At 28.7% G+C, this 12,850-nt stretch overlaps 1 long non-coding RNA gene across 1 annotated transcript; it reads right to left on the bottom strand.

The window, feature by feature from the left end:
- Nucleotides 1-515: 515 nt before the first annotated feature.
- Nucleotides 516-7,471, bottom strand: LOC126909360 (uncharacterized). The gene is made up of 3 exons (XR_007705019.1): nucleotides 7,127-7,471; nucleotides 7,011-7,055; nucleotides 516-660 (listed from the first exon to the last, which is right to left on the bottom strand). It is a non-coding gene; the product is annotated as an uncharacterized LOC126909360 (long non-coding RNA).
- Between the last annotated feature and the right edge of the window lie 5,379 nt (nucleotides 7,472-12,850).

The raw sequence follows: 12,850 nt of genomic DNA, 5'->3' as shown, positions 1-12,850 counted from the left end.
AGCTAAGCAAGGTATATGACACCAATTTTTATCCATATTTATGGCAGCTGTAATATTATGAATAATATAAGAATTTTTATGGGTTTCAGAATTTTCAATCTAATATATTAGAAAAGATATTAAACGATTCTTAGTGTTCTATTTTTATTTATCCTTATGTGGTTTAAATAATTAATATTTAAAAATTTTTTATTGACTACTAGCGTCTAAATTTTTTAATAAATAAAAATTTAAATATATTAATCAAATCCAACATCACAAAAAAACTTAAAAAACAACGGATGTATATTTTGNGGATGTCCACCCATTAGTTGTAAATGCAATACAATGCGAATTAATTAAATTCGTTTTAACTTTTTCTTTAGTTTTTGAGTATATTTGTGGCAAAATTGATTTAGATAAAGTTTTTCGTGAAGGTAATTTATAGCTCTTTACAAAAATTTAATANAAATTTAAATGTCTACAAAAATTTATAATTAAAACTATTAAAGGTATTATTTATAACAAAAGTGACATTTATTAAAAATTATAATTATAATTCTAATTTATATTTTATCTATATAGTAGAAACAAGCTTTTTAGCAGGAAATCGCATTAGATATTTTTCTTTGGAAGCATAAATTATTGAATCTACGTGCCAGTAATTTTATGCAAATAGTACTTTCTAAGTTTGCAATGCCGCAACTTGTNTAAACATAAAACTAAAATCATTAAAAAATTGAATTCAAGTTATACAAATTAAGCGCATAAAAAAATTATGTTTTATAATGAGAACACAATGATTTAAATTTACTTTTCAGTAAAATATGTCATCTGCTTGCATGCTGCGGCAAAAATTTAAGAATTATAAGGTATTTATATTTAGTCGAAAATCGGTAGTATGTTTAACGTGAAAATTAGAATATACCGAAATTTGTCTTTTATCAGTATAATGTCAATAATTAGAAAAAATAAAAATAAAGCAGTACTTAATCGAAAAATAGTGAATTAATATTTAACATTAATAGTAATCATCTGATTCTGGATACTTCAAGAATTTTTTATTAGTGTAAAGTTTATTGTCGTTGGATAAGTATTTAGTGTTCATATTGAAAAAGCGGCCGAAAAACGCAGTGATGGAATCGTGTCTATTGTCAATATAATTATGCTGAATTTCCATGTTTAGATCGAATAGTTTGCCAAATTGTATCAACTAGAAAATTAATTGATCGACATTAACTACAATTGTGATTTACTTATAGAAATTTGATTCATTTACCTCGTTTCGACCTGTAGTTTTAGGTATGTGAAGTGCTACATTGGGAGCAATACTTCTCAACAGGTCGAAGAGTTTTTTACCGCCTCCTTCGTAATTGCTACACATATGCTTTTCAAGACTGTAAACTTTATGTTTCTTATACGAAGGGCCGCCCCATGGAGGAGAAGTCACTATGACCTGTGGCTTATATTTTTTTAAGGATTCTGCGATTTCAAAGAAATCTCCCAGTATAAATGTAATCTTCTCTCTGACTCCGTAAATCTCAGCATTTCTTTTCGCGAATTCCAATTTATTAGCATCGTTATCCACAGCGATTACTTGTTTGTATCTTTTGGCCAATTGGATGACGTTACCACCAGCACCACAAAACGGATCCATAGCGACGTGTAGGCCTGGACATCTTAACGCTATGTGTGTACTCAAGATTTCGGGACATACTGAATAAAATGATTCTAAAAAAAAAAAAACGTCAAATAAAGTAAAACACTTAAGTTTGTTGAAATAATAATTTTATTACCATTGTCCATCATGATTCCTTCGTCGAATTTTGAAAACAATAAGTACCTCTTATCCCATAAATGTTTTTTAATGTCATTAGGCCGAGTTCTAGTTGCGGAATTTTTGTTGTTATTATTTTCACGTTGTAAATTTCCATTCACTTTAGTCTTTTCCAGGTCTTTTGGAGTAAAAAGTTCAGTTTTTTTACTTAGCAACGAACTGTTAGTGTTAGATGTTATAATATTTTCTGTTAAATTTTTAGACTGTATTCTATTAAATTTGAGTGAATTTTCTATTAAGGTGCGGTTTTCTTGATTTGTAGTAATTATATTTCCTGGCACTATTTCAAATGGTTGTGTTGAATTATTGTTTTTGGACTGTATTAAGTCTGAGTTATAACACTTAACAGCTTTTACAGAAGTCTCTGTGGGAGTTTTAGTGGTCATTTTTTCAATTTCTGTTTTCGTAACAATTTCTGGGTTTAGTTTTTTGACAGGTTCAATTTCATTATTCATTAATGAAATGTTCGTATTAGTATTTGAGGGCTCTTTTTCGGTTTCAATTATCGGAGTTCCCGTAAATGTATCTTCTATGAGCGGTTCTTCTAAAATTGAATTTTTTGTCAAAATAGGCGTTTCCAAATTAATAGAATATGTAGTCAAAACTGGACAGCGATAATTCATAATACGTTCTACTGGTTTAGTTGAAGTGATTTTCTTCTTAAAAAGTTTCATCTCTAAAAAAGTCTGCAGCGACACAACTGCCAATGCAATAAACATAATATCTCTGATTACTTGAAATGGAATTATAAAATATATTACTAACATCGTTATCACGAAAAACAAATGCGATTCCATATTTTTTTATAAATATATATACAAAAAAATTAAAAATTTTTATTTATACTTAGAGAAAAATGTAACAGTTAAAGTGTTTAAAGTATATACGTACTCATTTATCACAAAAAATAACTTAAGCAAAAATCACCAAACGGTGTCGATTTAAACAGAATTTTTATCCTATTTATACAAAAAAAATTTGCCTCGTTTACATATTATTTAAGCCAATTAATAAAACTAAACATTTTTTAATTGGCCAACAATTAAAACAATTGTTTATCAAAATGTGTTATTTTGAATTACAAGTCTGCAACGTTTGTCCTCAATGAGTACCATTGATCCAATAGTTAACGTCTACAACCAATACCCTCTTTCCTAATGAAATAATATAAAAACATTTCGACTCATCAATTTCTCTTTACATATTTAAATGAAATATTTACAATTTTTTTTAAAACTTCTATAAAATTCAAATGCAAGTATTTATTATTATTTTTATTTGTATTCTACATTTGAAGTTTCTTTTTAACAAACTATTTAGTTGTTTTCAATTAGCCATAAATTAATTTTGCAATAATTTTTACAAAATTATTTGAATTATTGAATTTTAAAACTTAAAATTACGATAAATTAGAACACTTAACATATAGAAATAAAATAGAACTACAAATAAAATGTCAGATCATAAATGACCATGACAGTTATTTTGCCTAAGTACGCCGTTTCTAATAAGTTTACTTTTTTTTAATAACGTAAAATATAAAAAAATTACTTTAATTTAAATCAAGAAAGCAAATTTAGTGTCTTAAATGATTGTGGCGCTTGAACGATTTATTTTTATGATTTTATTGTAACGTCTATTAGCTTCGAAGGTATTAAATTTACTATGATGTATTTTTTTTTTTATGTCTGTTGCCACTTTCTCTCAGCTCTCACTGGGCCGATTTCTTTCAAAAATACGTCAAAAGATCACAAATTGTATCTAGTTGGAGACATTATCCTTAAAATTGAAAAAATATTCCCTCGTTCCCCGCAAATGGGGGAAATATGCAAAAAAATTACAAATTTAAAAATCGCAAATTTTCTNGGAAATATCCAAAAAAATTACAAATTTAAAAATCGCTAATTTTCGAAATTTTTTCACTTTTTTTTCTTAAAACTTCTATAACTTTTTGAAAAATCAACAAATCAACATAATTTTTTTTTATACTAAAACCTTAGATATTTTAATTTCATTTGATATCATTTTTGTGAAAATCTAGCACTTAACCTGCTCATTTGGGGGGGATTCAAAATAGCAACTTTTTACAAAAACAAATTTTTTCAACTTAACTTTTAAAAATGTTCCGGAAATACTGCGTCCTTTAAACATATGCCAAATTAAAGCTTATGTCATGGACTATAAAATTAAAAAAAAAAATTTGTCCCGACGACCTATCTTCTATGCCAAAAGGCTACCGTATTCAAAAATATGCTTTTTTTGTAATAAAATTCTGAGTTTTATATTTTATTTTATTTTAAAATATCTTATTAGGGGAATACACTGACTTTTATGAATATTTTTCTATTCAAACTTTCACTTTAAAGGACAAAAAAAGTACGTACAAAATGATTACTTTTAACATATTAAAAATCATAATCAATAATAATTTTAAAACGATTAATTTTAAAAATTATATAATATAAAATTAAAAGAAAAACTAAGNAACATAAAATTAAAAGAAAAACTAATCTGGGTATAATTAAGGAAATAGAAAATGATGTTGCTTTTGTCCATTAATTTTTTAGATTTAATCGCTGTCAGATTAAATCTATATTGGACCTTACTATACAACATCCATGGCGCGACTCCACTGTACTAGGTTGTNCTACTATACTACATCCTCACTATGTCGCGACTCCACTGTACTAGGTTATTTTAAACTATATTTATTTTTCACTTTTTAGTTTTTTATGACATCGCTGTTACAGTCGTGGAGAGTTTATTGTTAATTATCACTAGTAATGGATATAATTTCTGTATTGCCAGTTAGTGTGTTTATAAACTCACAACAATGTGTCTTAATACCATTGATAAAAAAGGTTATAGGCTTGCTAATATCGTCATAAAAAACCAGTAAGCTATCTGTATTTGTAATCCCTTATATATTATACATGTATATTAACTCAAAAAAATTTGAATCTTTTAATGTTGATATCTAATAATAAACAATAAAAATTTGTTTATACAGGTTGGCCCACCACTCACTGACAACTTAAATAACTTTTGATCCAGTTAATATTTTTAGCTGATTTTTTTTTTAAATAATAGTTATACGTTAGGTCCATAGCTAACATAGCTAACATAGTATATCTCAATAATTAATTTTTTTACATTTTATTAAAAATATTATTTATTTTTAAATTTTAAATAAAATGTAAAAAAAAAATCTAAGATAGCTATTTTGTAGAGTAGAATTTAAGAAAAATTTTAGTAAAAAAATATCTTATTAATATTGAGTAGTAAATATTCTGTAGTGTTTTGAAGTTTGTGAAAATTTGAATTTTCATGTATTATTTTACGGTATTAAACAATGAAATACGTATTGAGAAAAGAACAGAAGAAAACGCTATCTTTTCAATATACTTTTGAATGAGAGTGATAAGTAATAATTGCCTTATCTAATTTCTTATCATGGTATTATTGCCAAGTTTGTAATGTATTCTCATTATCATCATACGTATACATAATAATCATGAAAAGAAACTAAAATATTTTTTGAATTAAAATGAGTTGATTTATATAAGATTATAAAACTTGAATAATTTAGGCTATTAACAAATGTTTCAATATTTGAGGTTGCAATTAAATTAAAAAAATAACTTGCATATATTCTATTTATAGGTAAAGAAATACTTTTAATCTCGTCATTAACATATTTCTAATCTAAATTTATCAGATTATCAAAATTTGATACAAATTCCATAACTTTATGTTCAGCTGCTAAAGTATCACTAAATTCCTTACAAAATTTGATCCAATATCAATATTTTGTACACAAAATCACTTAATTCAAAATTTTAAGTTATTGATAAATTTAAGAAAATATTTTGACAAGAACATCTTATGTTTTAATCATCTTTAAGGGATAGTATTTTTAAATAACTATTATTTACTTTCCGAAGTCAACTAATTTACTTTCTATTTTTTAAAATAATATATTCATGTTAAAATTTAATAAAATATGATTATTAGTAATTTTATATTTACTAATAAAAACACTGGCCTATATTGAATTATATGCAATATTAATATAAGTGGAAATTGAATTGAATTTTTATTCTGATCATATAAACTTCATCTCTTTTGTCCATGAATTCGACAGTAGTTAATACAGTAGTTTACATGTATATTAACTCAAAAAAATTTGAATCTTTTAATGTTGATATCTAATAATAAACAATAAAAATTTGTTTATATATATATAATGTTGATGACACGCCCACATGTACAGGTACGAAAACCAAAAATTATACAGGAAAATAGTGTTACGGGCAACTGGTGAGAGGGGTGGGGTGAATGCGTTACGACAGTCTAGTCTCAAGGCCATAGACGACGGGATACGTGATTATAATAACACCGTGCCACGTGGAAAGTTACAAACATCTCACAACTCGCAACAAACAACCCACAACATACAAGTGAAACTAATATAAGCATGTTAAAAATTGAAATTAGAAGTGTTTACTTATTCTAATAATTTTTTTTTAATTGCTATGAAATTACAGTGTTTATATGGTGATTATTATAGTAAAAATAATTTATATAAATAACGGGAAAAGAAATTCATGAAAGCTATTAGACCTCGGAAAATCATGACTTTTCACATATTTATCGTAAAAACAAAACTATATATGATAATTTAATTTCATTCATTTCAAAAATATTTAAAAGTTATTTTACATATATTTTTGTTAATTAATTTAGACGTATCTAAAGAAATTCATCAGGACAGCATTTTTAATAATTTATACTAAATTAATACTAAATAAAATAAAGACAGTATTATATAATAAAAATATTTATATTTAATTCAACTTAATATTACTGTAAAAACATTTATAGTTAATTTTACCTCTAAATTGTTAAACGTAAATTGTCTTATTGTGTTCGTAAGAAAATTAAGATCAAACTAGTAAAAAATAATTAAAAGATTGATAAAAATTAAAATGTCTACAAAAATTTAATATTAAAACTATTAAAGGTATTATTTATAACAAAAGTGACATTTATTAAAAATTATAGTTATGAATTCTAATTTATATTTTATCTATATAGTAGAAACAAGCTTTTTAGCAGGAAATCGCATTAGATATTTTTCCTTGGAAGCATAAATTATTGAATCTACGTGCCAGTAATTTTATGCAAATAGTACTTTCTAAGTTTGCAATGCCGCAACTTGTTTCCTATCGTTGTACACCTAAGGAAATAAAAAATAATAACGGTTCACACAATTTTTTGCAGAAATAATGAAATATTTTAAACACATACGCCTTCAAATATATTTGTTAGTACAAAACTAAGTCCAAGTGTTTTTGTTTTCGTTTCACTTTCTGCATTTAACATCAATTCATATCCTTCTTTTGACTTTTAGCAATGTTCAATTTCAATATGATTCAATCCAGATATTTCAACACACTAAAAATGGAATAATAATTGTAATTATTTGTCATGCTGTAAACTGATTAACAAAATTCAACCAACGAAAGTTATATATACTAATAGAATATTTACTGTGTACAAAATTACATAATTACATCAAAATTTCCATTTTTCAAAATATGAAAATTTAGTATCAATATTAGTATATTAGTCATAATATCAACTGAAAATTCGATTTGATCAGAATTTTTTAGTAGAGTATTCATACATAATAAAATACTTAATAGTTTATCAAAAAAATTACATGTATTCATTATAAATAGCTCAACAATTAAAAAAAATTCCATAATGTATTTAGTTAAAGTAAACTTAAGTTTTTTAAAAATTCCAACTAAATAATACAAACAAACTGAACAATAAAATTAACTCTGGTATTACACACTTCGAAAAATATCAGCAATTTAAAAATAATTAATTTTTCACAAATTATTGCATTGTATGTATGGTAAAAGTTTGTAATTAAATTGCTATAACTTTGAAAGATTAATATCATTTTAATGGTATTGTTTGTATTATCATTTATCTACTACTTAAAACATTTTAAAATATGTTTTTAAATTGTAATATAGGTCATTATTTTATAAAACTGAAAACAAAGCATTTTTGTAATGTTTGGTTTAACTATGAATTTCTTAATCTATTATTACTAAAATATAATATAGTCTATTATTTGTAAACCTAGAAGTAGAACACTTTTGTAATGTTTGGATTAATTGTAATTCCCCGAATTATTGTTACTAGATCAGGAAGTAAATATTTATAAACCTTTTTGAAAATGATTACTATATGAATTTTATAAAAAGACAAACAAAATATTTTAGTATATAAGATGAAATGGAATGAATTGAAAAAAGGGAGAGAGAGAAGACCTCGGGAGTACCGAAGGTAATCTCTTTCCGTGTGGTACGTTTGTGACATTAAGTTTTTATTTTGTATATTATTTATTTATCCGGTTTTAAGCGTATCAATATTTTATATGTTTTATTTTGATTGATTATATCTTTATTAACTACATTATTTATTGCGTTATACATTTANTTTTGATTAATTATATCTTTATTAACTACATTTTGCGTTATTATTGAACTACTAAAACTATAAGTTAGAACAAAAAGATTGTTCCATATTTAAATACAATAAAGTGATATTTAAATACAACAAAGTGATATTTAAATACAACAAAATTAATCTGTCGCAAAATTCTAGCCATGTCATACTTACGTTAGCTTTACCGAAAGAAATCAAGTTAAAATTAATATAAGATTGAATTCAACAAAAAATTGGGTGCAGTGCTTCTCTTATGAATCTCTGCTATCGGGACAATTGGATTTATATGGATGTTCCTATAATATTAAAAAAATAATTAAACTTCTAACAATTTAGTGATATTGAATTTAATATAATATAATTTTGGTTCATCCCAAGCAGAAATGTACTAAGGGCGCAATACTGCGCCAGTTCTGATATTTTGTACTGGCATAACTCACAAATGATAACACTTTTTTGTACCGACTACCAGTACTGGGACAGTATTGCCCCAGTACTGTAGGTCAGTACAGGATTCTATACTAGCTTAATAATAGCTTAGTACTAGATCAATACAGGCTCAATAAAAGCTTAGCACTGGTGTGGTAACTCAAAAATTAATAAAAAATGGAATTAAAAGTAAAAAGACAAGAATTGAGAGAGTTTATTGTTGAGTGAATTAAAGTGTGAGTTCGAGTTACTATTGATTCGGGGTGTGATCGAGGGTCATAAAATAACAATATAAATATTCTTTTGGATTTAAAAGTATCTTATCTGATAATTTTACTAGTTCTTATAATATCTTCAATGATAATATTAATAAAATGAAAAAAATAAATTAACACTAATTTAAATTTTAGTTCACAAATTTACATATAAGATCTTCGATAATGATGATCACAACAAGAACAGGCAGGAATAAAGGTTTGCTCTCCCTTTTANAGGCAGGAATAAAGGTTTGCTCTCCCTTTTTATAATATTTTTTTACCCCCGAAAATCATCATTGTCTAATTCCTACAATATAATTGTTTATTGATAAATAAGCATAAAATACAGAGATTATTACAGATGAATAGAATATATTAATCATTTTGAAATTTATATATACAGAGTGATTTTTTTATTATAACCCACGTAATTACTTACAGAATAAATATAATTTAAACATATTTTTTTTTGGTTTTCTTTAGTTACACATTATTTTTGTATTATTAACTATTTAAAACTTTTTATGTTCATCCCTTATGCCACGTAAGGGTGTCAACTTTGTTTTTTAAAATGGGAACACATATTTTAAATTTAATAAAATGTTTGGGTTTTTATAAAAACTTTTCAAATTTTATTAAATTGTGACATTGGAATTTATGTATAACTTTATTAGTTTATTAGATATAAACATTTAAAGTTTCAAAATGTTGAGTTAATATACATGTATAGTACACAAGGGATTATAAATACAAGTAGCTAATTGAATTTTTATGACATCGATATTCGCAAGTGCACAGCATTTTAATTATCCGCTACCACCGCACGTGCTACGCGGACCACACGCTGGTGGTGGCGGAAGGCACCTCGTTCGAGGAGGCTGGATCTCGTGCGAAGTGCGCGCTTAGCGCAGTCTCCGCCTGGATCCAGCAGGAGGGGAGCGGACTTAGCCTCGCCCTGGTCAAGACCGAAGCAGGTACAAGTTCACTCCTCCACGGCTCGCCGTGCTGGGAGTGGAGATCCCGCTTAAGGACTTCATGACATAACTGGGCTTTGTCATAGACAAACGTCTAAAGTTCGGGCCCAGAAAGTCATGAATTGCCTGGCGAGACTCATGCTCAATCTGGGAGGGCCGAGAGAGATGCGGCGTAGACTTTTAGTCAGCGTCGTACACTCGGTCCTACTGTACGGGTCCCCGGTTTGGGCGGATACTCTTGAGGGTGCAGAGGCGGGCGGCGATCCGGACAGTTTCGGCGTACCGAACGGTGTCCGGAGTGTCGGTGGGTATCTTGTCATCACTGCTGCCCGCCGACCTGCTCGCCGAGGAGAACGCAACCGGTTCCTCGAACCTGAGGACTGGATAGCGCTCAGGCGGATGACCATGCTCCGGTGACAGACTCGCCTCTCGGAGGAAACGACGACTTGGTCCCTCATAGGACCCGATCGGCTGGACAGGTGGGTGGACCGGACTCAGGGTGAGATAACTTATCGTCTCACCCAAGTGATGATCGCTCGGCAGAGACTGATAGCGCTCTACACACCCTCTTCAGGCGCGAGGCGTGGGCACAGGAACGGGACTATTTGGAGTCTCGACTGGGGTCCAAGTTCCAAGTCGGGTCCATGGTGAACTTGATGTTGAGGAACCGGGAGGCGTGGAGGCTCGTCCAAGCGTTCGCCGAATCCTTCTTATTAAAGAAAGAAGAAGCGGAACGCCTGAGACAGAGGCAGCCACGCCGCCCGGCACATGAGGACCTGAGGCGCTGGTTTAGACCAGTGCCTTAGGTTCTCATTTTTGTGTTATGTTTTATGTCTTGTGAGTTATTTTGGCAGTCCTCCCTAACGGTTCCCACTCTGGGATCCGGTTAACGGGAGGGGGCCACACCACGTTGCAAATCAGCTCATAATTAATTTCGGGCTGATTCACAACGTGGTGGTGTGAATTATTAAGACGGCGTGAGCCGCCTTGGAGTAATGCCTCACGGCAGTTCCGGTCGTTAAAAAAAGAAAAGCATTTTTATTATCAATAGTAATAAGGAACATTGTTGTGAGTTTATAAATATACTAACTGACAATACAAAAAGTATATCTATTGATATAATTGATAATAAACAATACGTGGCAGTGATAGCAATGTCATAAAAATCCAATTAGCTACCTGTATAAGTGTTACGGGCTTAATAAGTGTTTTACAAGAAAAATATTACATCAGAATCGATGTAACAAAAATATATTAAAAATTTAATTATTAAAATCAGGAAAATTAAAAAAATATGCCTCTGGTACAAACAAAAATATTAATAAACATTATATATAAAAATTCATTATTAAAATTGACAAAAAAAAAAGATTTCTTTTAAATATGTAAACATTATTACTTTTTGTAAATGTAAACTAATATTATATTTACATAAAAATATTTTAACAACTCCTTGTAATTAAATTTAAATTATAAGTCTTCTTTTAATGGTGTTACTGTCGATAAAATAAAAGATTTTCTTTTAGATAGTAACTTTAATCAATTTTAGTCATTATTTTTGTCTAGAGGNATTTTAATCAATTTTAGTCATTATTTTTGTCTAGAGATATCAAAATTCCATTAGTTGTAATTAAAATTTTAATAAAATGTTGTAAAACAAAAATAAGAATAAGAAAAGGATAAAGTAAGATGGAAGGAAATATTATAGGAGTATCGCAAAATAAGAATTATCCCTATTCTCGGGGTGTGTTGTTCGAGGGTCACTTGCTAACTTAAGTACGTGCATAATAAATTGGAATGTTCTTACCTTAATTATATAATCCTTTACTGATGCAATAATTTACTCGTGGAATAATAAAGAAAACATGAATTGAAATAACTGATTTGTATATAATGTCTTCGACTATTTTATTATTAAAAAACACATGATACAGTAATAGTAAAGGAAACAAACAAAATCAAAAAAAATACAAAACTGGTTTAAAAGGCGAAAGAGAGCCGGACGATGATCGCGACGTGTTCGTATATCGGTTGGATCTAGACAGGACGAGGACTATGTGCCCAGGGATATTCTTAATGTATTCCCCGGATCCCCTTCCACAGATGTGTATGATTATCGTCCAGCTCTTATTGGTTTTTACATTTTTATGTTTCTTATGATACCTTATTGATCAGGGTTTTTGTGAGTGTTGTGAAGGAGTGTTGTGTGAAAAGATATTCTGTTGTAAAAGAATAAGAAGTGAATAAGAAGAAAACAGAAGACTAAATTGTTTATGTGTGATACGATCACATTTGCATGTGCCCATATCTCTGTCTCCCATAACATCGTTGTACCGTTTAATAGACATATATATATATATATATAATTAACACAGTGACATACAGCAATACTAACAGTAGTGCGGACTGCACACATAAACACTTTTTGCAATTCACGGCCAATGTGCCATATTAAGATATCCCTATCGACAGTTGACATTTTACCATCTTCGCGATCACTACTTTTGCCTGATAATTAACTTAACTTCGCTACCCCGTATATTATTGTGTGTGTGTGTGTCGCCGTCAGCTCCCTGTTGGATTATAACATCTCTAGGTGTCCAGCAGGTTGTATTATCCATTTAATATTTCAATTGCTTAATAAATATTTATTTATATCGTTGTTAACCTAAAGTGTTATATATATATATTGTAGTGCGACCCTTGGTAGTTCCTCTAAGGGAATATAAATTAAATAGGAAACTTCAGTACCTAAGGTAGATATAGCCTAGCCAGCTATCCCCCGTTGGTCCCTTAGAATACTGTCGACGGGCATTTAGGCTAAACCCCTAAATAGCGACGTAACA

The sequence above is a fragment of the Daktulosphaira vitifoliae genome, unplaced genomic scaffold (assembly GCF_025091365.1).
Source record: "Daktulosphaira vitifoliae isolate Bord-2020 unplaced genomic scaffold, ASM2509136v1 Scaffold_296, whole genome shotgun sequence".
Classification (NCBI taxonomy): Eukaryota; Metazoa; Arthropoda; class Insecta; order Hemiptera; family Phylloxeridae; genus Daktulosphaira; species Daktulosphaira vitifoliae.
The sequence above is the reverse complement of the archived record's forward strand: the minus strand, read 5'-3'. Positions and strand labels throughout refer to the sequence as shown.